Here is a 26,991-nt window from a genome sequence, read left to right as displayed (position 1 = left end):
TAACGGAACCTTCTGGGCAATCCACAAAACAAAGCCGAAGGAATAAAGAGCCCAACATGCTTCTTCGCAATCCACAAAACAAAGTCTGATGAGCGTAGGGCCTCATTACGAGTATGGTGGTGTGGGTAGAAACAGCGTTAATACAGAGGTAATTCCATTACCGTCATATTACCACTGCAATACAGCACTACTGTACTTCAAATTTGGTGGTAAGAGGTAAATCCTCCACCTTACCACCACAAATCTACAAAATTGGCGGAATTACTTACAATAGAGTTACCAATTACTAAAGTCTCAGGATATAGGTCCCGGCACCTTTCAGGCAATCCAGCAAACAATGGGCCTCATTACGAGGTAGGAGGTAGCCATGGTGCTACTAGAACCATGGCTACCCCCTTACCGTATTCCAGGTCCGGGTTCTCGGAAAAGGGACTTAACCGGGTCATTCCAATCTTGGAGGACCCGGTAAGTCCCCATTCTGAGAACCAATCCCGATTCCCATTCGAGCCCCCATAGGGCTCAATGGGAATGGGGAAGGAGCTAATAGTGGGCCTCCCTGGTAATATTAGCTCCCTGGTCCCATAGCGGCTCCCGCTAAGTAACCTCGTAATGCGGCGGTAAGGGGTTAACGGCAACGGCACCCTTACCGTTGCTGTTAACCCCTTACCGCTGACCTCGATGTCTCAGGGATTTAATCCCCAGAATGCTTCTTGGCAATGTACAGAACAAACTCTCAGGGGTATGGCACCCAGCACGCTTATTGCCAGTCCATAGGGATAGAGCGCCCGGCTCACAGCAAGGGCGAGAGTGCTCAGCTTGCATCCAGGGATATAGAACTCTGCTCACATCCACATAGTGCTCTCACGGGCCTTGGTGCTGTCTCAGGACGCTCAGCTGTCTTAGGACTATAAACTCTTGCAGGTAGGCCAGTAGGCACAAGTCAGCTCTAGTCCTGCTCCAGGAGGTTGCTGCTCCCTCACGGCATTGTTAAGGATTTGTTATATGCCTCCCCTGGTTTGGATACATGCAACACGGCTTGATATCGGTGGAACTCTGTTGCTCCTTCTCTTGACCTCTTTGGTTGCTTCAAATGCCACAGTACAGAATTGGAATCATCTGCCAGCTCTGCCGGTCATCGCGAGGATTCAAGTCCCCAGGTGGCCAGCCTCCACCTCAGGGCTTTCAGTCCACTACTTGAGGTCCCCCGGTAGCTCTGGCGGCCAGGGCTGGACTGGAAACTAAAAAAGGCCCTGGAAATAATTACTGGGGACCAAAAGAGGCCCTGGAAATAAAGTTAAAAGTAGCCCCATATGACACATTTTCAGCAAGCCCAATGCTTTTACTATGAGAAAATTTGAAAATACCACAGAAATGAGGCCCAGGGTGCAGAGGCCCACCGGGAAATCTCTAGAGTTCCCTATAGGCCAGTCCACCCCTGCTGGCAGCTTTAGAGCTGCTGACTCTCTCTGTCTCACCAGTGTGAAGTTTCTCCATGAGAGTACAAACAAGTACGTTGGGTCAAGCAGCCAAGCCTTGTTTTCTGCATTGAAGGTCCGCTGAGCCTTGGGGCACTTAGAGTGAGTATGGGTTTCATGGTGGTGGTGTCCTGCATGGTCTCTAATTCTGTATTTTATTTTAGGGCTTGGAGCCTGATTTTCCCCATCTACGATTATGGGGCTTAGCTACTGTATAATTGGTTAACGTGGCTTGGGGAGAGGTCCTGAGAACGGTTACTATGGCTGCCAGTATAATCCAATTGCAGTCTCCAGGCCGCACCCCCTAAATACCTAAGTATGGAACACAGCGTACAGAAGGCAGCCTCCTGTATGTAGGTGTTTATGGGGCACGGCCTGCAGAAAAGCCAGAAGAGTGTGCCAGAGTGCAGGAGGGGTGAGGAGTGAATTTTGTGACTCCCCAAAATGAACAGTGGGAAATAGAGAGAGGCAAAAAGATCGACCTTGTAGAGAGTGGCCTTCACGGCTGCCTTCGCAAAGTCGATTTTTTGTATGCAGGGTTTAGACCCTGAACCATAGTTTCCTGATTTGTATTCCATATTTAACTGCACTTCCCCCTTCCACTCCCCCCCTGGTTATTCCCCCTTTCCTCTTCACCGCACTTGCGCGATCTGAATGTCACAAGGCTTAGTAAGATCGTTATTTTGTCCTCCCTTGTTTCCTCATCCTTGTCTTGTCGCACGTAGAAACACTTGTGTACAGGCGCGTTATAAATGCCACATCATATCCTATCATAGTGGAGGGTATGGTGTCCATTTGTAGAGGAGTCTTCAGGCCCCACGTTTGACCACCTCCAGGTAATTCATGGCACTGGCCCAACGTCCCAGGGAGGCCAGATGTTCTGGTCTGCAGGGCCTCCTCCAGCTCTCGTTATGGTGCTATGACATCACAGGGCCTTATGTTTTCATGCTGGGACTTTAAGGCTAACATCCACACAGGCATTCAGAACCACATTTTACAGAGAAAATCGAGATTGATAGGATTTGTGGCTCCCAGTGAGCTTTGAGGAACGGACCCAGAAGAGAATGGTTGCGAGCTGTGATCCCTGGGACCTAAAGTAAAAATTCCCAGAGAAATTAGGAAACCACATATTCAGAGAAAGATTGGGATTCCACAACTTCCCAGTGGTAAATCTAGAGATATGCTTTAGATTTCGTGACACCTTATGAAATGCACTTCTTATAACAATAATTGAAGTCTTTCTTGGGTCTTTCTGAGAGGAGCACAATTCTCTCCTTAGTTCTCTGAATGAGGGTGGTTTCGAATTCCTACTTTGAACTTGAGGTGCGATTTGGGCAGGTTTTACACCTCACAATTACTGTTGTAGTCTGCACGCATTTGTTACTTCCTTACAGTGCCTTTTTCTGTGGGTTCACCTGGTTCTAGCTGTATTCTCCAGGTCAGCTAGGTTTCTAGATCGCTTCATTAGAATCATTTTATTTTTAACATAATACGTGATTTTGTTCAAATATTTAGTCTGATCTCTGTATATATATAAAGGAGGGAACCATAATGTAATATATGACAGATGGCCTGAATGAAACACAAAGGGCCTCATTACACGGTAGGTGGTAAGGGATTACTGGCACCGGTAAGGGCACCAGTGCCAGTAATCCCTTACCGCCCTACTACGAGGTCCCTTAGCGGGTCCCTTAACGCCTGGTTTTATCAGGTGTTATGGAAGGGACCCGTTGAGGGACTTCAGAGCTAACAGCGGGCCTGTTATTAGTTCCATCCCCATTTCCATTGAGCCCTATGGGGGCTCAAATGGGAATGGGGAATGGTTCCCAGAATGGGGACTTACCGGGTCCTCCAAGGTCGGAATGCGGTAAGGGGGTAGCCATGGCTACCGCCTACCTCGTAATGAGGCCCAAAGTCTTGTGTCTATTTCAAGATTTTTGATTATTTTCTTACACAGTAGAGCTATGTTGTGGTTCTTTAAAGCTTCATTAGAATTACAGAACAGACAGGCATTGATTATAACAAGGCGATCCAGCAGGAAAAGGGCTTTGGGGCGGTGGCACTAGGGCTGTTCCTTTCTCTTAACTCCCCTGGGATTCACACCATAGCCACAGTGTCCGTAGCCCCAGGTAGTTTCTACAGATTAGTAACCCGTACTGTCTAAGAGGGTGTCCCTGAGACGTTGGCTGTCTCCCTCGCGGACTTACTACCTATTTCTGCACTATCACAGATGTTAGTTCTAGAGGGTGGGGTACGTGTGCCCCCTTCTCTTTACTACTCTGCTCCTCCCCCGTACTCTCCTTCATCCTACCAACTCCACCTACCTTCCCTTAACCACAACTCCTTTGCCATATCCAGACTACTGCAAGTCTTTCATCTCTACTCCTATTACAACAATTCACGACACTTAGGGATATGCTTACCCTCCCTTCCACTATTCAAGTTATCCAGGGATATGGTGCCCTGCTCACCCTTCCACTATTCAAGTAACCCAGGGATATGGTGCCCTGCTCACCCTTCCACTATTCAAGTTATCCAGGGATATGGTGTCCTGCTCACCCTTCAACTATTCAAGTAATCCAGGGATATGGTTCCCTGCTCACCCTTCCACTATTCAAGTAACCCAGGGATATGGACCCCTGCTCACCCTTCCACTATTCAAGTTATCCAGGGATATGGTGCCCTGCTCACCCCTCCACTATTCAAGTAACCCACGGATATGGTGCCCTGCTCACCCTTCCACTATTCAACGTATCCAGGGATATGGTTCCCTGCTCACCCTTCCACTATTCAAGTAACCCAGGGATATGGTGCCCTGCTCACCCTTCCACTATTCAAGTAATCCAGGGATATGGTGCCCTGCTCACTCTTCCACTATTCAAGTATCCCGGGGATATGAGGCCCTGCTCACCCTTCCACTATTCAAGTATCCCAGGGACATGGTGCCCTGCTCACCCTTCCACTATTTAAGTAATCCAGAGATATGTGGCCCTACTCACCCTTCCCATATTTAAGCAACCAAGGCATATGGTGCCCTGCTCATCCTTTTTGCTAGTCAAGCAACTCAAGGATATGGTGCCATGCTTGCCCCTTTTTGCTAGTCAAACAACCCAAGGATATTGTACCCTGTTCACCCCTTTCACTATACAAGCAGCCCAGGTATATGGTGCCCTGCTCACCACTCCGCTATTCAAGCAAATCAGGGATATGGTGCCCTGCTCACCCCTTCACAATTCCCACTCTCACTACTCTCAGCCCCTCCCCACTTCCCTAATACATCACACTCCTTGCACCCCATTTCTACACCCTCCCTACTAGCCTCACTCTCTAATAACATTCAATCTCCCTCACTAACTACTATCACCCACACTATGTTCAGTCTTTCTCTTTCACTCCCAACTCCTAAACTCCCCCTCCCCACTTGCTGCACTGGAAAACACTACACACCACTGATACCACTCTTTCTCAAATACCTCATCAGCTCAGAATCGTGCCATCCTTCCTCAACCTAGTCTCTTAGTCTTTCTCCAGCTCCACCTGCACCCTTACCCATGCAACCCGCACTCTGCCTCTGGTGCTACCTGCTTTTACAGTGCAGCACTCTGTATGCAGGGACTGTCTCACACCGCCGTCCACATTGGTTGCAGTGCAAGCTGATTTCCTGCATCAATCAGTGCCTGCCTTTTCCCCAGGGGGAGGGCTGCACAGTTAGTAGGTTTTAAAAACATGTCTAAGCACCTCCCCCTTCCTTTTCCAGTATGATTTTAAAAGCAGGTTGTTGTTTCTCTGCCATGCTGGTGGCTGAAAATAGTTTTTCATGTCTGGATTATTGCAGGAAGGCAAGATGGTCCATGTGCCCCCTTGATTTCTATGGCCTTTCCACCTTCTTTCCTAAAGTCCTGGGAAGTCCTAACTCTGTCCCTTCCCCCTAACTGGCGGTTGGGTTCAAGAACCATATGTGGCTCTGTGGTTGCCTCCTGTCAGACTGACGGGAGCCTTCCCAGAGGCTGTATGTTGTCGGCACAACATTGGGGTGAGATTTGTATGAATGAAGACAACTCACATTCTGTGTTGTGGGTGCCTGGTTTTGGTTGAATGACACAATACCTGTGACAGCCCTGAATGAAACTGGATTAAATGCAGTGTAGTGTTCTTAAAGGCTGGGTGCTTATGCTTTGGATTGAGGTGCTATATAAATAACACATCATTATCATTATCATCATTACTCCGAGCCACATTCTGTGTTATGGGTGTCTGGGTGGAATGAATGGCCTGAATGCCTGTGAGTCTGGTTAGCTGCCTGGCTGCATTAATGAACTGTGAGCCTGATTGGCTGCTTGCCTGCGTGAATGCACTTGTGAATGATTGGCTGCTTGAGCCTGGCTCAGCCTGAGTGAATGGGGTACCGATGCGTATAACTGGGGACCTCTCACTCACCCGTTTATTCTGAAGCAGAAGCTGAAACCCGAAGGAGTCCGCAGCTGTATTTCTTAAAGGAATCGGAGCACTGCTGAGCTGATCCAAGGACGGAATCAAGAAAGGGCCTGGATAGGAGACCTCTTCCCTAACTATGAGGGATCACTGTGCATACTGCTGCTCTTCAACAGAAGTATCCTGTAAAACAGTCCTGTGTGCCTGACGTCCAGAGAAGGGGTCTTTGTGTGTCCTGAAGAGGAGTGCCTGGACATCTTCTGACAAAGAAGTCTTGTGGTGCCACCCCTGGTCCGGAGGACTGTTTTTGACCGCTGGAAGCCAGTTTGCTTTGTATCTCCCAGAAGAGGGGGTACCCTGGCATAGTGCTGATTGACACCCATAGCTGCGAAACCTCCAGGTTGCTGAAGAATACTACAAGGCACATACCTGCCATCATATCTGACCACTTGTCCACGCCGGAGAAGGTCCAGTGTCGCTGTGTATAGAGGTAGGTCCACTGGTGGGTTTTCCACCACCAGAACCAATGAAGACATCCCGAGGGTCCAGACTTGGTGAGGCTCTAAAGTCCAGTGCAGGGGTCAAGCCCAGATCCCTAGGAGACATCCGGAGGACCGTGCTGCGGCTGCAGCACCGAAGCTCCAAAAGACGGTGAACTGCATAATTCTGAAACCGACACCAACTTCAGGCACTGCACCCGTCGCCGGCAAACATCATCCAAGGTCCCCAAGGGTCTTATCTTCACCTGCCAAGCCTTTTCGGAGTCATGGGTGTTAGTCCGTGCAGTGCACACTGGTGGCGCGAGTTATGGTTGCGTAGTTTACCATAATTGGTGAATTTTGGGGTTTTTCCGGTTTTACCTGTAACCATAACGTTCTTCTCAAAACTTTTTTCCATTGAATTTCACAGGTTTTTGCTAGTGCAACTTAACCATAATGTCCCTTTAACGTTTTGTGTTAGTATATATATATTACTGAACCTTATTCATGTAAATCATGATGTAGCAAAGAACTGTGTTATCACCTAATATAGGGCTTCATTTCAACCTTGCCGGGATCCTGGCGCTAAACCCCCCAGGATACCGGCAAAGGCTGTTGCAGTTTCCGGCACTCAGTCCAGCGGCATTGTCGCCGGATTACGAGTTTCACAGGGACGGAGTAAATCCCCATTCCTGGAGTCCCATAGGACTCCATGGGAGGATTTGCCATGATTACCGGCACTGGCAATGCCAGTGCCAGTGCTGGTAATGAGAGCTTTGTTAGCCGGTGGGGCACCTTGGATTACCTCCACTTTTAAACTGGAGGTAATCCAAGGTGCCCCACTGGAAAGCCCGTAGTCGGGCGGCCTGGTAAAATGCTGTTATCCGCGAATACTGGCACTTTTTTAACGGACCGCCCGACTTGGAATGAGGCCCATAGTGTGTGGACATTTCTTTGTGGGGGCCTGGCTGAATCACTGTACTTAAGAACCAGTGTGCATCACCTCCTGAGAACTTAAGCCTGGCTGCTTGTCCATTGCTACCAAATTGAGAGCCCTGGCTGGGGTGTTCTGTGCCTTTACCCTACCAAATAGAGGGCAAAAGTACAGATTCCCTCCTCCAGTCTTAACAACAACCAGCTTTTTCCAAAAAGTATCTTCCTGGCAAATGGGTCACACAAAGCACATTTGCCAAGACGCCACAAATTCTCATGTCAAGACTAAACATAGATTTTGTGTTTCTGATCTGCCAACATAACTTGTGAAAAAGGGCATGAGTCAAAGGTTATCGCACATGTCACGTGGACAGTTTCATGTTTCCAGCCAAAAAAGTTACACTATATATACTGATGCTTAGCTGTACACGTTGCGCCTGCTTTCAGAGTAAATGTATGCAATGACGTTTCTGTGGCCAAGCTAAAGAGATTAGCCGCTAGATGTGCTGCTGACATCTATATAGACATGAATGCAGACGTATTGAAAGGCTCTAGAAGACAGGACAACTTGTGCATAAGTGTAGGCGTAATAAACCCATAAGCTGAGGGTGTATCTACCTCGCAAAAAGCCAGGGTGAGATGCTGTGCGAGCTTTACGCATGGACATGCGTCAAAAGCTGACCTTCTTTCAGAAGCTGCTGAAATGGACGCCAAAAAGCCATGCCGGGAAAGATGAGTGACGGCCAAGTCTCAAGAACCAGTGCTTGGGCCCTGGACGTATCTGCGAAGCAGAGATCCATGGTTCTGAGATCCAGTGCCTGGGACCTAGACGTGCCTGTGAAGCAGAGGTCCATGGTTCTGAGCAGAGGTGGGCCCTGGACGTTTCTGCGAAGCAGAGGCTCGTGGTTCGGAGGACCAGTGCCTGGGCACTGGACTTGTCTGCGAAGCAGAGGGCAGTGGTCCTGAGAACCAGTGCCTGGGCCATGGACGTGTCTGCGAAGCAGAGGCCCGTGGTTCTGAGAACCAGTGCCTGGGTCATGGACGTGTCTGTGAAGCAGAGGTCCATGGTTCTGAGCAGAGGTGGGCCCTGGACGTGTCTGCGAAGCAGAGGCTCGTGGTTCGGAGGACCAGTGCCTGGGCACTGGACTTGTCTGCGAAGCAGAGGGCCGTGGTCCTGAGAACCAGTGCCTGGGCCATGGACGTGTCTGCGAAGCAGAGGCCCGTGGTTCTGAGAACCAGTGCCTGGGTCATGGACGTGTCTGTGAAGCAGAGGTCCATGGTTCTGAGCAGAGGTGGGCCCTGGACGTGTCTGCGAAGCAGAGGCCCGTGGTTCTGAGGACCAGTGCCTGGGCACTGGACGTGTCTGCGAAGCAGAGGTCCATGGTTCTTAGAACCAGTGCCTGGGCCCTGGACGTGTCTGTGAAGCAGAGGTCCATGGTTCTGAGCAGAGGTGGGCCCTGGACGTGTCTGCGAAGCAGAGGCCTGTGGTTCTGAGGACCAGTGCCTGGGCCCTGGGCGTGTCTGCGAAGCAGAGGCCCGTGGTCCTGAGAACCAGTGCCTGGGCACTGGACTTGTCTGCGAAGCAGAGGGCCGTGGTCCTGAGAACCAGTGCCTGGGCCATGGACGTGTCTGCGAAGCAGAGGCCCGTGGTTCTGAGAACCAGTGCCTGGGTCATGGACATGTCTGCGAAGCAGAGGCCCATGGTTCTGAGAACCAGTGCCTGGGTCATGGACGTGTTTGCAAAGCAGAGGCCCATGGTTCTTAGAACCAGTGCCTGGGCCCTGGACATGTCTGCGAAGCAGAGGCCCGTGGTTCTGAGGACCAGTGCCTGGGCCCTGGGCGTGTCTGCGAACAAGAGGCCCGTGGTTCTGAGGACCAGTACCTGGGCCCTGGACGTGTCTGCGAACAAGAGGCCAATGGTTGTGAGAACCAGTGCCTGGGCACTGGACGTGTCTGCGAAGCAGAGGCCTGTGGTTCTGAGGACCAGTGCCTGGGACCTGGGCATGTCTGCGAACAAGAGGCCCGTGGTTCTGAGAACCAGTGTCTGGGCACTGGACGTGTCTGCGAAGCAGAGGCCCATGGTTCTGAGAACCAGTACCTGGGCTATGGACGTGTCTGCGAAGCAGAGGCCCGTGGTTCTGAGAACCAGTGCCTGGGCCACGGACGTGTTTGCAAAGCAGAGGTCCATGGTTCTGAGGACCAGTGCCTGGGCCCTTGGGCGTGTCTGCGAAGCAGAGGCCCGTGGTTCTGAAAACCAGTGCCTGGGCCCTGGACGTGTCTGCGAAGCAGAGGTCCATGGTTCTGAGAACCAGTGCCTGGGCACTGGACGTGTCTGTAAAGCAGAGGTCCATGCTTCTGAGGACCAGTGCCTAGGCACTGGACATGTCTGCAAAGCAGAGGACCATGGTTCTGAGGACCAGTGCCTGGGCACTGGACGAGTCTGCAAAGAAGAGGTCCATGGTTCTGAGGACCAGTGCCTGGGCTCTGGACGTGTCTGCAAATCAGAGGCCCATGGTGGTTCTGAGGACCAGTGCCCGGGCACTGGACGTGTCTGCAAAGAAGAGGTCCATGGTACTGAGGACCAGTGCCTGGGCACTGGACGTGTCTGCAAATCAGAGGTCCATGGTTCTGAGGATCAGTGCCTGGGCACTGGATGTGTCTGCAAAGCAGAGGTCCATGGTTCTGAGGACCAGTGCCTGGTCCCTGGATGTGTCTGCAAAGCAGAGGCCCATGGTGGTTCTGAGGACCAGTGCCTGGGCACTGGACGTGTCTGCGAAGCAGAGGTCCATGGTTCTGAGGACCAGTGCCTGGGCCCTGGACATGTCTGTGAAGCAGAGGCCCATGGTTCTGAGGACCAGTGCCTGGGCCCTGGACGTGTCTGCGAAGCAGAGGCCCATGGTGGTTCTGAGGACCAGTGCCTGGGCACTAGACGTGTCTGCGAAGCAGAGGTCCATGGTTCTGAGGACCAGTGCCTGGGCCCTGGACGTGTCTGCAAAGCAGAGGCACATGGTTCTGAGGACCAGTGCCTGGGCCCTGGACGTGTCTGCGAAGCAGAGGCCCATGGTGGTTCTGAGGACCAGTGCCTGGGCACTAGACGTGTCTGCGAAGCAGAGGTCCATGGTTCTGAGGACCAGTGCCTGGGCCCTGGACGTGTCTGCAAAGCAGAGGCACATGGTTCTGAGGACCAGTGCCTGGGCCCTGGACGTGTCTGCGAAGCAGAGGCCCATGGTTCTGAGAACCAGTGCCTGGGCACTACATGTGTCTGCGAAGCAGAGGTCCATGGTTCTGAGGACCAGTGCCTGGGCCCTGGACGTGTCTGCGAAGCAGAGGCCCATGGTGGTTCTGAGGACCAGTGCCTGGGCACTAGACGTGTCTGCGAAGCAGAGGTCCATGGTTCTGAGGACCAGTGCCTGGGCCCTGGACGTGTCTGCAAAGCAGAGGCACATGGTTCTGAGGACCAGTGCCTGGGCCCTGGACGTGTCTGTGAAGCAGAGGCCCATGGTTCTGAGAACCAGTGCCTGGGCACTACATGTGTCTGCGAAGCAGAGGTCCATGGTTCTGAGGACCAGTGCCTGGGCACTGGACGTGTCTGCAATGCAGAGGTCCATGGTTCTGAGGACCAGTGCCTGGGCCCTGGACGTGTCTGCGAAGCAGAGGCCCATGGTGGTTCTGAGGACCAGTGCCTGGGCCCTGGACGTGTCTGCGAAGCAGAGGCCCATGATTCTGAGAACCAATGCCTGGGCACTGGACGTGTCTGCGAAGCAGAGGCCCATGGTTCTGAGGAGCAGTGCCTGGGCCCTGGACGTGTCTGCGAAGCAGAGGCCCATGGTGGTTCTGAGGACCAGTGCCTGGGCCCTGGACGTGTCTGCGAAGCAGAGGCACATGGTTCTGAGGACCAGTGCCTGGGCTCTGGACGTGTCTGCGAAGCAGAGGCCCATGGTTCTGAGAACCAGTGCCTGGGCACTGGACGTGTCTGCAAAGCAGAGGTCCATGGTTCTGAGGACCAGTGCCTGGGCCCCCTGGACGTGTCTGCGAAGCATAGGCCCATGGTGGTTCTGAGGACCAGTGCCTGGGCCCTGGACGTGTCTGCGAAGCAGAGGCCCATGGTTCTGAGGACGAGTGCCTGGGCCCTGGACGTGTCTGCGAAGCAGATGTCCATGGTTCTGAGAACCAGTGCCTGGGCACTGGACGAGTCTGCAAAGCAGAGGTCCATGGTTCTGAGAACCAGTACCTGGGCTATGGACGTGTCTGCGAAGCAGAGGCCCGTGGTTCTGAGAACCAGTGCCTGGGCCACGGACGTGTTTGCAAAGCAGAGGTCCATGGTTCTGAGGACCAGTGCCTGGGCCCTTGGGCGTGTCTGCGAAGCAGAGGCCCGTGGTTCTGAAAACCAGTGCCTGGGCCCTGGACGTGTCTGCGAAGCAGAGGTCCATGGTTCTGAGAACCAGTGCCTGGGCACTGGACGTGTCTGTAAAGCAGAGGTCCATGCTTCTGAGGACCAGTGCCTGGCCACTGGACGTGTCTGCGAAGCAGAGGCCCATGGCGGTATTGAAGACCAGTGCCTGGGCACTGGACGTGCCTGCAAAGCAGAGGTCCATGGTTCTGAGGACCAGTGCCTGGGCACTGGACGTGTCTGCAAAGAAGAGGTCCATGGTTCTGAGGACCAGTGCCTGGGCACTGGACGTGTCTGCAAATCAGAGGCCCATGGTGGTTCTGAGGACCAGTGCCCGGGCACTGGACGTGTCTGCAAAGCAGAGGTCCATGGTACTGAGGACCAGTGCCTAGGCACTGGACGTGTCTGCAAAGCAGAGGTCCATGGTTCTGAGGACCAGTGCCTGGGCACTGGACGTGTCTGCAAAGAAGAGGTCCATGGTTCTGAGGACCAGTGCCTGGGCACTGGACTTGTCTGCAAAGCAGAGGTCCATGGTTCTGAGGACCAGTGCCTAGGCACTGGACATGTCTGCAAAGCAGAGGTCCATGGTTCTGAGGACCAGTGCCTGGGCACTGGTCGTGTCTGCAAAGAAGAGGTCCATGGTTCTGAGGACCAGTGCCTGGGCTCTGGACGTGTCTGCAAATCAGAGGCCCATGGTGGTTCTGAGGACCAGTGCCCGGGCACTGGACGTGTCTGCAAAGCAGAGGTCCATGGTACTGAGGACCAGTGCCTGGGCACTGGACGTGTCTGCAAATCAGAGGTCCATGGTTCTGAGGATCAGTGCCTGGGCACTGGACGTGTCTGCAAAGCAGAGGTTCATGGTTCTGAGGACCAGTGCCTGGTCCCTGGACGTGTCTGCAAAGCAGAGGCCCATGGTGGTTCTGAGGACCAGTGCCTGGGCACTGGACGTGTCTGCGAAGCAGAGGTCCATGGTTCTGAGGACCAGTGCCTGGGCACTGGACGTGTCTGCAAAGCAGAGGTCCATGGTTCTGAGGACCAGTGCCTAGGCACTGGACATGTCTGCAAAGCAGAGGTCCATGGTTCTGAGGACCAGTGTCTGGGCACTGGACGTGTCTGCAAAGAAGAGGTCCATGGTTCTGAGGACCAGTGCCTGGGCTCTGGATGTGTCTGCAAATCAGAGGCCCATGGTGGTTCTGAGGACCAGTGCCCGGGCACTGGACGTGTCTGCAAAGCAGAGGTCCATGGTACTGAGGACCAGTGCCTGGGCACTGGACGTGTCTGCAAATCAGAGGTCCATGGTTCTGAGGATCAGTGCCTGGGCACTGGACGTGTCTGCAAAGCAGAGGTTCATGGTTCTGAGGACCAGTGCCTGGTCCCTGGACGTGTCTGCAAAGCAGAGGCCCATGGTGGTTCTGAGGACCAGTGCCTGGGCACTGGACGTGTCTGCGAAGCAGAGGCCCATGGTTCTGAGGACCAGTGCCTGGGCCCTGGACGTGTCTGCGAAGCAGAGGCCCATGGTGGTTCTGAGGACCAGTGCCTGGGCACTAGACGTGTCTGCGAAGCAGAGGTCCATGGTTCTGAGGACCAGTGCCTGGGCCCTGGACGTGTCTGCAAAGCAGAGGCACATGGTTCTGAGGACCAGTGCCTGGGCCCTGGACGTGTCTGCAAAGCAGAGGCCCATGGTTCTGAGAACCAGTGCCTGGGCACTACATGTGTCTGCGAAGCAGAGGTCCATGGCTCTGAGGACCAGTGCCTGGGCCCTGGACGTGTCTGCGAAGCAGAGGTCCATGGTTCTGAGGACCAGTGCCTGGGCCCTGGACGTGTCTGCAAAGCAGAGGCACATGGTTCTGAGGACCAGTGCCTGGGCCCTGGACGTGTCTGCAAAGCAGAGGCCCATGGTTCTGAGAACCAGTGCCTGGGCACTACATGTGTCTGCGAAGCAGAGGTCCATGGCTCTGAGGACCAGTGCCTGGACCCTGGACGTGTCTGCGAAGCAGAGGCCCATGGTGGTTCTGAGGACCAGTGCCTGGGCACTAGACGTGTCTGCGAAGCAGAGGTCCATGGTTCTGAGGACCAGTGCCTGGGCCCTGGACGTGTCTGCAAAGCAGAGGCACATGGTTCTGAGGACCAGTGCCTGGGCCCTGGACGTGTCTGCGAAGCAGAGGCCCATGGTTCTGAGAACCAGTGCCTGGGCACTACATGTGTCTGCGAAGCAGAGGTCCATGGTTCTGAGGACCAGTGCCTGGGCACTGGACGTGTCTGCAAAGCAGAGGTCCATGGTTCTGAGGACCAGTGCCTGGGCCCTGGACGTGTCTGCGAAGCAGAGGCCCATGGTGGTTCTGAGGACCAGTGCCTGGGCCCTGGGCTTGTCTGCGAAGCAGAGGCCTATGGTTCTGAGAACCAATGCCTGGGCACTGGACGTGTCTGCGAAGCAGAGGCCCATGGTTCTGAGGAGCAGTGCCTGGGCCCTGGACGTGTCTGCGAAGTAGAGGCCCATGGTGGTTCTGAGGACCAGTGCCTGGGCCCTGGACGTGTCTGCGAAGCAGAGGCACATGGTTCTGAGGACCAGTGCCTGGGCTCTGGACGTGTCTGCGAAGCAGAGGCCCATGGTTCTGAGAACCAGTGCCTGGGCACTGGACGTGTCTGCAAAGCAGAGGCACATGGTTCTGAGGACCAGTGCCTGGGCCCTGGACGTGTCTGCGAAGCAGAGGCCCATGGTTCTGAGAACTAGTGCCTGGGCACTACATGTGTCTGCGAAGCAGAGGTCCATGGTTCTGAGGACCAGTGCCTGGGCACTGGACGTGTCTGCAAAGCAGAGGTCCATGGTTCTGAGGACCAGTGCCTGGGCCCTGGACGTGTCTGCGAAGCAGAGGCCCATGGTGGTTCTGAGGACCAGTGCCTGGGCCCTGGACGTGTCTGCGAAGCAGAGGCCCATGGTTCTGAGAACCAATGCCTGGGCACTGGACGTGTCTGCGAAGCAGAGGCCCATGGTTCTGAGGAGCAGTGCCTGGGCCCTGGACGTGTCTGCGAAGTAGAGGCCCATGGTGGTTCTGAGGACCAGTGCCTGGGCCCTGGACGTGTCTGCGAAGCAGAGGCACATGGTTCTGAGGACCAGTGCCTGGGCTCTGGACGTGTCTGCGAAGCAGAGGCCCATGGTTCTGAGAACCAGTGCCTGGGCACTGGACGTGTCTGCAAAGCAGAGGTCCATGGTTCTGAGGACCAGTGCCTGGGCACTGGTTGTGTCTGCAAAGCAGAGGTCCATGGTTCTGAGGACCAGTGCCTGGGCCCCCTGGACGTGTCTGCGAAGCATAGGCCCATGGTGGTTCTGAGGACCAGTGCCTGGGCCCTGGACGTGTCTGCGAAGCAGAGGCCCATGGTTCTGAGGACCAGTGCCTGGGCCCTGGACGTGTCTGCGAAGCAGATGTCCATAGTTCTGAGAACCAGTGCCTGGGCACTGGACGTGTCTGCAAAGCAGAGGTCCATGGTTCTGAGGACCAGTGCCTGCGCCCTGGACGTGTCTGCGAAGCAGAGGCCCATGGTGGTTCTGAGGACCAGTGTCTGGGCCCTGGACGTGTCTGCGAAGAAGAGGCCCATGGTTCTGAAGACCAGTGCATGGGCCCTGGACGTGTCTGCGAAGCAGAGGTCCATGGTTCTGAGAACCAGTGCCCCATGGTCCTGGACGCACAAACCGGGCCTTGAGGCGTTTCTCTTGGATTCTCTCTGAGCCGGGCCCAGGGGGAAGCACAGTGTTGGTAAATATCTAATTAAGGAGATGATGTGAACAGTTTGGCCCTGTACTTGTATGTTATCAATTCGACCTCGCCACTCTCCCTTCCATCTTGTTAAATAAAAGCAACATTTGAAATAAAGTTTAAAGAGGCGTCTAGTATGAATTTGGTTTCCCACCTACTTTCTAGTGGAAGGTGACTATTGGCATACTTAATGTGACGTATCAATGGTTCATGTAAATACTTTCTTTTTGTTTAAACATGCATGTTTGCTAGAGCTTTAAAAGCGTACTTACAGGTTCTACTTAAATACCTCTTATGTAGGCAGCGTTCAATCGGTGTTAAGTTTCAATGACGAAACATTATATACCAGAAATTAGCGAAATACTTGTATTATTGAAAGGTAATACTCAAAGGAGCTCTGCAGAATACACAAAGGAAATGGTCACCTATTTCTGCAGCCAGTCCGTTCCCATGATAAAGTGATGTCATATGGTGATGGGGGAGGGGTAGAAGGGGCTTGAAAGAGAACCTGGGGATTTCTTTCACTCATAATCTCAAGTAAGTCGGCTAGTCCTACTGTGTTCTATTTTACCTTTGCATAGTCATGGAACCCAGAAATCCATGTCATATGCATCGCACCCCGTTAACCTCTACCCCTAAACTAAAGAGGGCCTCCTCTTCCATTACCATGAACCTTTGAGCCATGGAATGAGAGCCGGGGCCTCTAGGAGCTGCTGGGGCCCAGTTCACCAGTGGATATAGTGTGCATGACCTGGGCGGGACTAGGCAGACCTGTCACGGAGTTTCAACGCCTCCCGGGGATGTGCAGGTGCACTGATGCATCGGAAAACAGGCCTTGGCGCTAATTATGAGTTCCCTGGTGTGGAAGAAATGCTGGTAAGCACAGGTTTGCCGGTGGGGCAGTGAAATACCGACAGGCCTGACTTGCCAGGAGTTCAGACCCCTACCATCAAACAATTGCCAGAATCACTGGTACCAGTACTTCAATCTTACTACTTTTCCTACTCCTATTTTTACTACTGCTTGTACCTCCAACTCTCCGGCTGCCTCTCTTATTCTTTTCCCTCCTTCTTCTCACTATACTCCCCCATGTCGTAATACCCCTCTAGTTATAATGTCTATTTCACGCTATACCAATAGTTACTCCTTTTCTCCCACTCATTGTCACCCTCACCACTCTCTCTACTACTGTTTCTATTTCGCTACTGCCACCTATCAGTTTAATAACTCTACTTCTCCAAGACATTCAGGGATATGGTGCCCTGCTCACCCCTTTGCTAGTCCCTATTCCGATACTCAGGGACACTCAGGGATATGGTGCCTTGCTCGTCCCTTTGCTAGTCCCTATTCAGACCCTCAGGGACACTCAGGGATATGGTGCCCTGCTCACCCCTTTGCTAGAACCCTATTCAGACCCTCAGGGACACCCAGGGATATGGTGCCCTGCTCACCCCTTTGCTAGTATATTCAGACTCTCAGGGACACCCAGGGATATGGTGCCCTGCTCACCCCTTTGCTATTCCCTATTCAGACCCTCATGACACTCAGGAATATGGTGCTCTGCTCACCCCTTTGCTAGTCTCTATTCAGACCCTCAGGGACACTCAGGGATATGATGCCCTGCTCACCCCTTTGCTATTCCCTATTCAGACCCTCAGGACACTCAGGGATATGGTGCTCTGCTCACCCCTTTGCTAGTCTCTATTCAGACCCTCAGGCGCACTCAGGGATATGGTGCCCTGCTCACCCCTTTGCTAGTCCTTATTCAGACCCTCAGGGACACTCAAGGATATGGTGCCCTGCTCACCCCTTTGCTAGTCTCTATTCAGACCCTCAGGGACACTCAGGGATATGATGCCCTGCTCACCCCTTTGCTAGTCTCTATTCAGACCCTCAGGCGCACTCAGGGATATGATGCCCTGCTCACCCCTTTGCTAGTCCCTATTCAGACCCTCAGGGACACTCAAGGATATGGTGCCCTGCTCACCCCTTTGCTAGTCTCTATTCAGACCCTCAGGGACACTCAGGGATATGATGCCCTGCTCACCCCTTTGCTAGTCTCTATTCAGACCTTCAGGGACACTCAGGGATATGATGCCCTGCTCACCCCTTTGCTATTCCCTATTCAGACCCTCAGGGGCACTTAGTGGTATGGTGGCCTGCTGACCCCTTTGCTAGTATATTCAGACCCTCAGGGACACTCAGGGATATGATGCCCTGCTCACCCCTTTGCTAGTCTCTATTCAGACCCTCAGGGACACTCAGGAATATGATGCCCTGCTCACCCCTTTGCTATTCCCTATTCAGACCCTCAGGGGCACTTAGTGGTATGGTGGCCTGCTGACCCCTTTGCTAGTATATTCAGACCCTCAGGGACACTCAGGGATATGATGCCCTGCTTATCCTTATACTACTGACTACCACTCTACTACCTATTTCCTTCACTCACTACTCCCACTGTCTACTATCTTTATTTCCAACTTCTACCACCGCCAATACTACCTCTCCACCTCTAATACACACTCTACCCTCTCACACACAAGCACTCCCCAGACCCCCTCCATGACAATAGCCTTCCCTCTCAAATTGCTTTCGGCTCCTCTGGTCTCTCGGACCTCCTCCACCACCTCCTGTCCTCACCCAACTAATCCACACTTGCAAAGGGCTGCGCGCGCGCACGCGCACACACACACCTTAAAAGGGCTGGTAAGCCCCGCCCCTTTAAAAATGGACTCAGCTAGGGTCCACGGTCGTTGCACTGCTCGAAGCCTGAAGGGTTCTTTTAAAATAATAATTACATCCCAGATGGTATAGTGAGAAGGCCTTTGTAGAGGCCTTTATTTTAAAGTATATTTCCCTTGTGATTTAGTGCAGGCTTGTCCCGGTGCCTGGAGCCGGATTTCTTTGATGCCTGGTGTTGTGGGAGCTCCTGCACCTCTTGCCTTTTCTGCAATCCACGCCCTCCTGCGTTACGTGGCCTGTGTTGTGCCACGCATCACCCCTTTGTTTTCTACATACTGCTGCTCCGACATCAGAGAGCACGTCTCCTGCGGCTGCTGCACTGCTGCCGCCTGAAAGCCGCCATCAATGCAGGTAAGGAAGGGTCGGGAGGAGACCTGCCTTGTTGGGGGCTGCTCCGGATCACCGGGCAGCCCCATGCTCGGGTCGGGTGGCACCCGACGACACACACTCTTCGGCGGCGCCCAATGCCGCGTACTCAGGGGTGGGGGCTCATCCCACCCGCTCCGGGACACCGGAGCTCCACACACGTGGCCAGGTCCACCTGGCCACCGCGGCCCCGGCTCTGGGGGCACCCAGGCCGGGGTCGCATCCCCAACCCGCCTCACATGGCTGGGGGACCCACAGGGACGGCGTTGCCCGGCAGGGGCACCGTCTGGACGGCGTTGCCCGGCAGGGGCACCGTCCTTAAGCTGGGCCCCGTCCGTGGGCCCAGCACCAACAGCGCAGCACCAGCCTGGTGCAGAACAGGAACGACGCTGAAGCCAGACTGGGAGTGACTGGCGAGCCGGAAGCGGCTCGCCTCTTTTATTGTGTTGGTCGCGTGGCTACTGCCACGTGACCCATTACAACATCCTGGGAGCTACCATGCTCCCAGGAGGGGTTCACATGCAACACCACTCCATTTTTTAATAAACACCAAAACAAAACACATCCCGCTAATTACCCACTACTACCCCTACAACCACTCTACTAATACACCCTTTATTAACCTGGGTGAGTGGTTTCACTATTGCTGAACGCCACCCTTGTTGATCCACTACTACTCCTACAACCCCTCTCCTAATACACCCTTTATTAACCTGGGTGAGTGGTTTCACTATTGCTGAACGCCACCCTTGTTGATCCCCCCTGGCACCATTTAAGGCATGGCCACAATATGCAGGATCACAGCTTCCCACCGCCACTTGAATGGGCCGTTTTAAGCACGTCCAGGGTCTGCAGGATCCCAGTCTTCATGGGGGTGGCTACTGAGTCCACATTAAGCAACTGCGGGTCTGCAGGAGACCAGTCCGGCATCATCCATGGGCAGCTCTTCAGGACAGTTCAGTTCACAACTTAGGGCCGGCAAAGCCGCACCTGGGAAAACCCAGGGGCCACATCGGCCAAGTCCAGAGTCAGGGGGCAAACCCGCCCTTTCGCACCTCCCCTTTCACATGGGGGTTGCTGGCGTTGTGTTTGGCCAGTATCACAGCAGCCACCTCGCTGCTCTCTGCCCGGGGTGGTGGAGGGGCCGACGGCTTCACTTCTTTGTTGCGGCAGAGCCGCACCTTCCTCCTCACAGCGGGGCAGGGGGCGGCACCGGTCTTATTTCGTTCGCGGGCCCAGTTGGAGTCGGGCCCGCACCCGTTTTCCATGCGGCGATGTGCGCCGCTCTTCATTGTGGCAGGGCAGAGACCATCGCGTGCGGCTCCTGACAGTGGGGGGAAATGCAGCTCCCACCCCCGGATGGGTAACGTGCGGGGCTCGCACACAGGCCGCCTCCCTTTGTTCTACTCATTTGCAGGCCCCGTTGGAATCGGGCCTGCGACATCTCATCCTTTTTTTTTTTTTTTTTTTTTCCGCGCGCGCGCGCGGGCCCAACTGGTTTTGGGCCCGCCTCATGTGTCCCTCTTCTGCGGGCCGATGGGGGCAGCCGCGCTGTGGTGGGCGGCCAGCTGGCATGCTGGGGGAGGGGCCGCTCACCTCTCCATCCGGCGACACCGCGTGTGCTGGTCCTCCACTGCACCGCCCGCGGGCGCCCGCTCCCTTCCTGTTGGTGGTGGGGGAGGGGTGCAGCCACCCACGCGGCCTATGCCGCGAACATCTTCCTGGTCCCTCGGGGGACGGGCGGGCCGCTCGCCCACCATGTTTTCCTTGCGGGCCCAGCTGGTGTTGGGCCCGCCTCCTTCTCTTTCCCCGCGGCGATATCAGCCGCACCAGCGCTCTTTGGGGAGGGGAACCGGCATCCCCCTCCTGCGGCGATGTCAGCCGCTCCTCGCTGCGGCCGACGCCGGGGCACCCTCCCTCCCGACGGGGAAAGAGGCAGCCCCCGCGTTCTTCACTGCGGCGCGGGCCGCACACTTCTCCCCCCTCTCGCGGCCGACGCCGCAGAAACTTCTCTTGGCGGGCCCCGTTGGAGATGGGCCCGCCTCCCTCCACGCGGCACAGCCGCCGACCCGTTCCGTCTCCGTCGGGGGGATGGGCGGGCAGCCTGCCAACCCTCCATTGCGGGCCCAGTCGTATACGGGCCCGCCACCGCATGCGTCTTCCAGGCACACGGGGACGACTTCCTCGTCGCCATTGTTGGGGGCTGCTCCGGATCACCGGGCAGCCCCATGCTCGGGTCGGGTGGCACCCGACGACACACACTCTTCGGCGGCGCCCAATGCCGCGTACTCAGGGGTGGGGGCTCATCCCACCCGCTCCGGGACACCGGAGCTCCACACACGTGGCCAGGTCCACCTGGCCACCGCGGCCCCGGCTCTGGGGGCACCCAGGCCGGGGTCGCATCCCCAACCCGCCTCACATGGCTGGGGGACCCACAGGGACGGCGTTGCCCGGCAGGGGCACCGTCCGGACGGCGTTGCCCGGCAGGGGCACCGTCCTTAAGCTGGGCCCCGTCCGTGGGCCCAGCACCAACAGCGCAGCACCAGCCTGGTGCAGAACAGGAACGACGCTGGAGCCAGACTGGGAGTGACTGGCGAGCCGGAAGCGGCTCGCCTCTTTTATTGTGTTGGTCGCGTGGCTACTGCCACGTGACCCATTACAACATCCTGGGAGCTACCATGCTCCCAGGAGGGGTTCACATGCAACATGCCTGCACTTACACACCCCTATTGGTTTAGGGTGGGCTCCCTCCTCCCACGCACCCCTTGACAGTGCCACAACGCTGACCTTGTCACACAGCGCTAACAAACAAAAGTAAACGCTGCTTGACATGTAAGCATGCCAGTCAACGTGTACACACTTTGCACTTTGAAGTGTACATGCAGTGCAAAAGACAGAATGTTCCGCTGGGGAGCCACTTACACTGTGTAATCACAGCGGCTCTCTGTGGCCAAAACACTAATTTGGCCTTCATGAGCCCTGGAATTTGAGAGGCACCCATGTAGGCCATTGCAAGCCATGCTGGCAAGTGTGCTCTCAGCAGCGCCATCTTAACAGTTTTTTGGACCCGGCACAGATCCCCCTGCCCACTCTGAAACCCATGTCCCCTCCTGTCACCCCTTCAAAACCCATGCCCTCCCCGAACTCATGCCCCCTCCCTATCTGCACAATGAAGGGATTACATACCTTGAGTCAAATTCCAGAGAAACTCGTCTAGGCTATAAATGTATTATCTAGTTGTTAATAAAATATGAATATTGCACATCTCTGTGACCTCAAGAGGATGCTCTATTAAAAACCTTTTCACTTTATTTGAACTAGAAACACCCATTGAGCAGCAGAGCAACCCACTCTCTACCGGGCACCCACTGCTTCTTGCTCCCTGTGCCTTACACGCCTCCACGTGTTCCCTCACTCTCATTCAGGACCACTCGCTGGGCGCTGCTGGAGATACTCCAGGATGCCTCAAGACATATCCTCACAGGTGCCTCCGTGCCCAAAGGGAACCAGTCACAAGATGTTGCCCAATGGCACCACTGCGCTACATTATGCAACAATTAGCAGAGATGTGATAGGATTCCCCATGTGTTTCAGTACCCAGGATCCTCTCACTGCCGACGTACCAAAGCCGTGCTACGGCTGTGTACCAACGTGTGGTCTTACCTTATCACTTATCAAGGTCTCCTCGCCGAGGATACGGGGAAGTAACAATGGCAGACAAGTCCATAACAAATAGATACAGGGATGAATAATATGGAATGTGCAAATCTACAGCAAGCAAGGCCAGATTATGTGAAGCCACAGTAATAGGCAATGCCAGCCTGGGCCTAGGACTGGTAGAGTCCAAGACGCCAGTTAATACATTCCCTTCATCGCCATTAGATATCTCTTCTGATGCACAGTAATGAGCATTAAAAAGACTGATGAAGAGGAACGCCCAATCACCCTGGTCATGTGCCTACTGTTCTCATCTAAAACCCCTTACATTCACATTTTTAGTTTGGTCTATTAGGTTGTCGCGCTTGCGCCACCTATAAGCGCAACTATTGCATTAGAGTACAGATAGGAAGAAATAGCTTATGAGGCCGGACCCATGGCTTGTAGGTGTTGTTTGGTTATTTTACCTCCCATTGACTGCCCTTGGCCATGCTTATACCTATGACCACTCCCACCCAGTTCACTCTGGTTCTTCAGCTAAAGCCTTGAGTACATTTCTGCAGGCATTTAATCTGTCTGACATATGGAGGGCCTTACATCCACAATCCCGAGGATATTCCCATTACACAGCCCCCAATGATCTGTATACTAGACTGGACTATAATCGTACAGGAAACGAGACCCTAGGCGAATTCAAAACGGCCGAATATAAAGCACGTGTGCTATCAGACCATGCTCTCCTAGTGATCACATGGCAGAAGTTCCCCCCCTAGGGCATGTATCCTGACCTGGAAGCCTAAGAGCGAACCCCTAAGAGATCTGATACTTAAAACTATGTTTAGAAAAGTGAAATTGTTCACATAGTTTGGAGAATTAACACTTGCTTGTTATGGGGTCAGTCACACTTTATGTCGTATTGCCTTGGCGGGAAGAACATGACAGCAATTATGCGTTAACGTTTTTGTAACGCGAGCCATGCAGCTGGCACCACGCGCCAGCCATCTGTGTCTTTTTGAAACTCCATCAAGTATTTGATTTTTTAGGGAGGACTAAAATAGCCATATTCCAAACGTGATGTAAAAGAAGCTTGGAGCCAGTGAGCCACGGCACACAGATGCTAGTGACTCCAGTGGCGCAGAAAGGACCTGGTGTCAATAAGCACCCAGTAGCACTGTGAAGCCAGTGAGCCACGGCACACAGATGCCAGTGACTCCAGTGGCGCAGAAAGGAGCTGGTGTCAATAAGCACCCAGTAGCACCGTGAAGCCAGTGAGCCACGGCACACAGATGCCAGTGCCTCCAGTGGCGCAGTAAAGATCTAGTGTCAATATGCACACAGTAGCTCCATGAAGCCTGTGAGCTATGGCACACACATGCCAGTGACTTCAGTGGCGCAGAATGGAGCTGGTGTCAATCAGTATCCAGCAGCACCGTGAAGCCAGTGAGCCATGGCACACAGATGCCAGTGACTCCAGTAGCACAGAAAGAAGCTGGTGTCAATAAGCACCACGGAGCACCGTGAAGCCAGTGAGCCACGGCACACAGATGCCAGTGACTCCAGTGGCGCAGAAAGGATCTGGTGTCAATAAGCACCCAGCAGCACCGTGAAGCCAGTGAGCCACGGCACACAGATGGCAGTGACTCCAGTGGTGAAGAAAGGAGCTGGTGTCAAGCAACCAGTAGCACCGTGAAGCCAGAGAGCCACGGCACACAGATGCCAGTGACTCCAGTGGCGCAGAAAGGATCCGGTGTCAATAAGAACCCAGTAGCACCGTGAAGCCAGTGAGCCATGGCACACAGATGCCAGTGCCTCCAGTGGTGCAGAATGGAGCTGGTGTCAAAAAGCACAGCATAGCATCATGAAACCAGTGAGCCACGGCACACAGATACCAGTCCCTCCAGAGGCGCAGAAAAGAGCGGGTGTCAAGCACCCAGTAGCACTGTGAAACCAGTGATCCATGGCACACAGATGCCAGTGACTCCAGTAGCACAGAAAGAAGCTGGTGTCAATAAGCACCACGTAGCACCGTGAAGCCAGTGAGCCACGGCACACAGATGCCAGTGACTCCAGTGGCGCAGAAAGGATCTGGTGTCAATAAGCACCCAGCAGCACCGTGAAGCCAGTGAGCCACGGCACACAGATGCCAGTGACTCCAGTAGCGCAGAAAGGAGCTGGTGTCAAGCACCCAGTAGCACCGTGAAGCCAGTGAGCCATGTTGCCGGTGAGCACAGATATGCAGAAAAACCTGAATTTCTCTTCCCAGCTGTGCAGAGAGGAGATGCCATGGTGTTACATAACAAAAATCCAAATTAAAAGAAAGTGACTGCATGCATTCTTGAGGACTCTGAGGTGTCTGTGAGTGCAGTGCTGCAAGGACCATGCTAGATGGTGCTATGTAGGGTTAAAGCCATATCACAGGAATTCATTTAGCTTATGTTATGGGGCAGTTTAGTGCTTCCCAGTGCACTTCGCAGCCTTGGAAAATATGTGATGCGTCTCATTCTTTTTATTGGCCTGCACGGATTGCAACAAGAGCTGACCCTACAGTGCCCCATAGTGAAAAGTATGGCATATTTCATATTATACCGTGCCTCCTATGCATGCTTAGAGGCGTTGCTAGGGGGGGCAGAGGGGACTATAGCCCCTGGTCTTTTCGTTGTAGCCCTAGATAGAATCTCAGGATCTACAACCAAAAAGGCTAGCTAGCCCCCAGTCCCAACAGTTCCAACATCAGCGTAGCCCTGGGTCTTTTCCAAACCTAGCAACACCCCTGCTTTGTGCACCAGCAAACACCGTCAGAGCCAGGGCCAGCGCTAGGCATGTGCAGCATGTGCAGCTGCACTTGGCCCCGCGGCTGCTAGGGCCCCATGCCAAGGGAGCCGTGGACTCCCTCTTGCAGGCTGCACCGTGGGCCGTGTTCTCAAAGTCTGGAAGCTTTGCTGCAGTCCACTCGGAGCGCAAGGGCGGCACACGCTGCAGCATGCATGATGACGGGAAGCGTGCCGACACATCTTTTCCAAAAGCGGCTGTCCCTCAAGGTTTGGCTCCCTTTTGTTTATTCTGATGAGGTAACTTGTCACCTGTCAACCTCCTGCAGGGACTTTGGAGCAACAAACGCCTCCCCCCCCCAGCAGCCCAATAGGCGCTAGTGGCCTCATAAGCACTGGTGATCACGTTCCTTCTTAAAGCAGAGGATTTAAAGTGGGTGCAATTTACTATTGATGGCCTATTTAAGAGACCATTGTTGTGCTAAGAACTGCAGAGAGACATTTAGATTTTGAAAGCACATGCAAAGCAGCAGTTAGCTGTCTGCAATCTGTGCCTTCCTCCAGCACAATTAAACATATTGCACAAAACCGTTTTAGGTATTTGCCTTATTACCACATGTTTATAATTACCAAGCCAAAAAGCATTTAAGTAGAATGTAACATTTTCCTCACATTATACTTGAACCATGTGAGCCATGAATATTTACCAAGGATGTGCCAAGAGAGGTTGACATCCTCGAGACTTGAGGGGATATTTTTTCTGCGCCTGGCCCTATATTGATTTTCAGGGCACAAGTCGATACATGTGGGTGACAGCGTCCGCCCACGTTTTTCAACGGGTGGACGCAAGCCAGGTTCTGTGTTTTTGAGGACAGCATTAAAAAAAGTTTGCTTGCTGAAGTGTTCAGCTAGTAGCTAGTAGGATTTGACACCAGAGTGTCATGTTTCCAACGCAGATGCTCACCCTTAAGAACACATAAAGGTGAGCGCACGTCTCATGTTTGGAATTTTTTTCTTTAGTATATTTCATTGTGAATTGTTGGTCTTAAAACATAGTGGTTGCTACATAGTGAAGGCCAAGCTGAAACTGCCTACACTTCGGGCAACCTTTTTACTCTCCCCACGCTCTGTCTCATATCAAGTACCCAAGGACAGAAAGTGTGGAGTTGTGTCTTTGTCTTCGTTTTTTAGCTATTCCCAACAGGCAGCGCCATTCTCTTTGGCAGATGTTTCCTGTTTGGGTTGTGTTGTCTTAACCTAAGTAACCCTAGGTGAACTCAGTCAGTCTATGGGATATTAAATTGCCATGTACCCAGAGTAGACTGCTGAGGCAATGCCATAGGTGTTCCTTTTTTAGCATTTGTTCCATGTATCTACACCACACATGGATGCGAGTGGCTATGGACAGACAGGGTTGAAACAATCACCAAGACTGTAAATATTTACCCTCTTTTCCTCTCCGTATTAGATAAGCGGCCCATCAGTGCTTCCTAGGATTACAGCGGGACTAGGCAAGTGTAGCAAGAAAATCAATCTATCCTTCTGTCTTTCTCCTTAACATTGTTCTCCATAAGCCATTTGCTGTCTGTGGAAGCTCTTCAGTGCTGCAGAGAAATCACACACAGTTGTGTTCTGTCACTGACTTACCCGTTTTATTTGGTGCTCTCTACTGCTGATCTCTGCCGTCCGGTCAGTTCGTGCCTCTGTCTCTCCACTGGCCACCACTGGATGTGTGGTGCTGCTCTGCCACTGGCCTGGACTGCTGCTTCAGACCGTCGTGCTTGGCTGCTTCTTGCACATGTGATCTCGCTCTTGCAGGGATTGTGACAGCAGGGGCTGAGCAGATCCCCAGCCGTATAGAACACAAGCTGACTGGCCGCCCCACCCCCTCCTCCAGCAGGCCCGGGCCTGCTTCCAAGACACACACAGTAAGTGTGTACCTCCAGTGTGTACCTCCAGTGTGTACCTCCAGTCCCAGAACTTGATTATTCGCTAGGG

The 26,991-nt window shown here is 53.8% G+C and overlaps 1 protein-coding gene across 2 annotated transcripts in view; it reads right to left on the bottom strand.

Moving 5' to 3' along the window:
* LOC138511202 (long-chain-fatty-acid--CoA ligase ACSBG2-like) overlaps window positions 1–26,786 on the bottom strand; it is a 737,514-nt gene extending 710,728 nt beyond the window's left edge. Inside the window, exon 1 of one of the 2 annotated variants that reach the window (XM_069626730.1) lies at window positions 26,641–26,786. The gene's annotated coding sequence lies outside the window, so the exon portion shown is untranslated. The remainder of the gene's footprint in view (window positions 1–26,640) is intronic. The other variant, XM_069626729.1, reaches the window with a different exon arrangement.
* Window positions 26,787–26,991: the final 205 nt, after the last annotated feature.

This window comes from Ambystoma mexicanum, chromosome 6p, assembly GCF_040938575.1.
Source record: "Ambystoma mexicanum isolate Mex_15411 chromosome 6p, UKY_AmexF1_1, whole genome shotgun sequence".
NCBI lineage: Eukaryota > Metazoa > Chordata > Amphibia > Caudata > Ambystomatidae > Ambystoma > Ambystoma mexicanum.
Note: the sequence above shows the minus strand (reverse complement) of the source record. Positions and strands in the feature narration are given on the sequence as shown.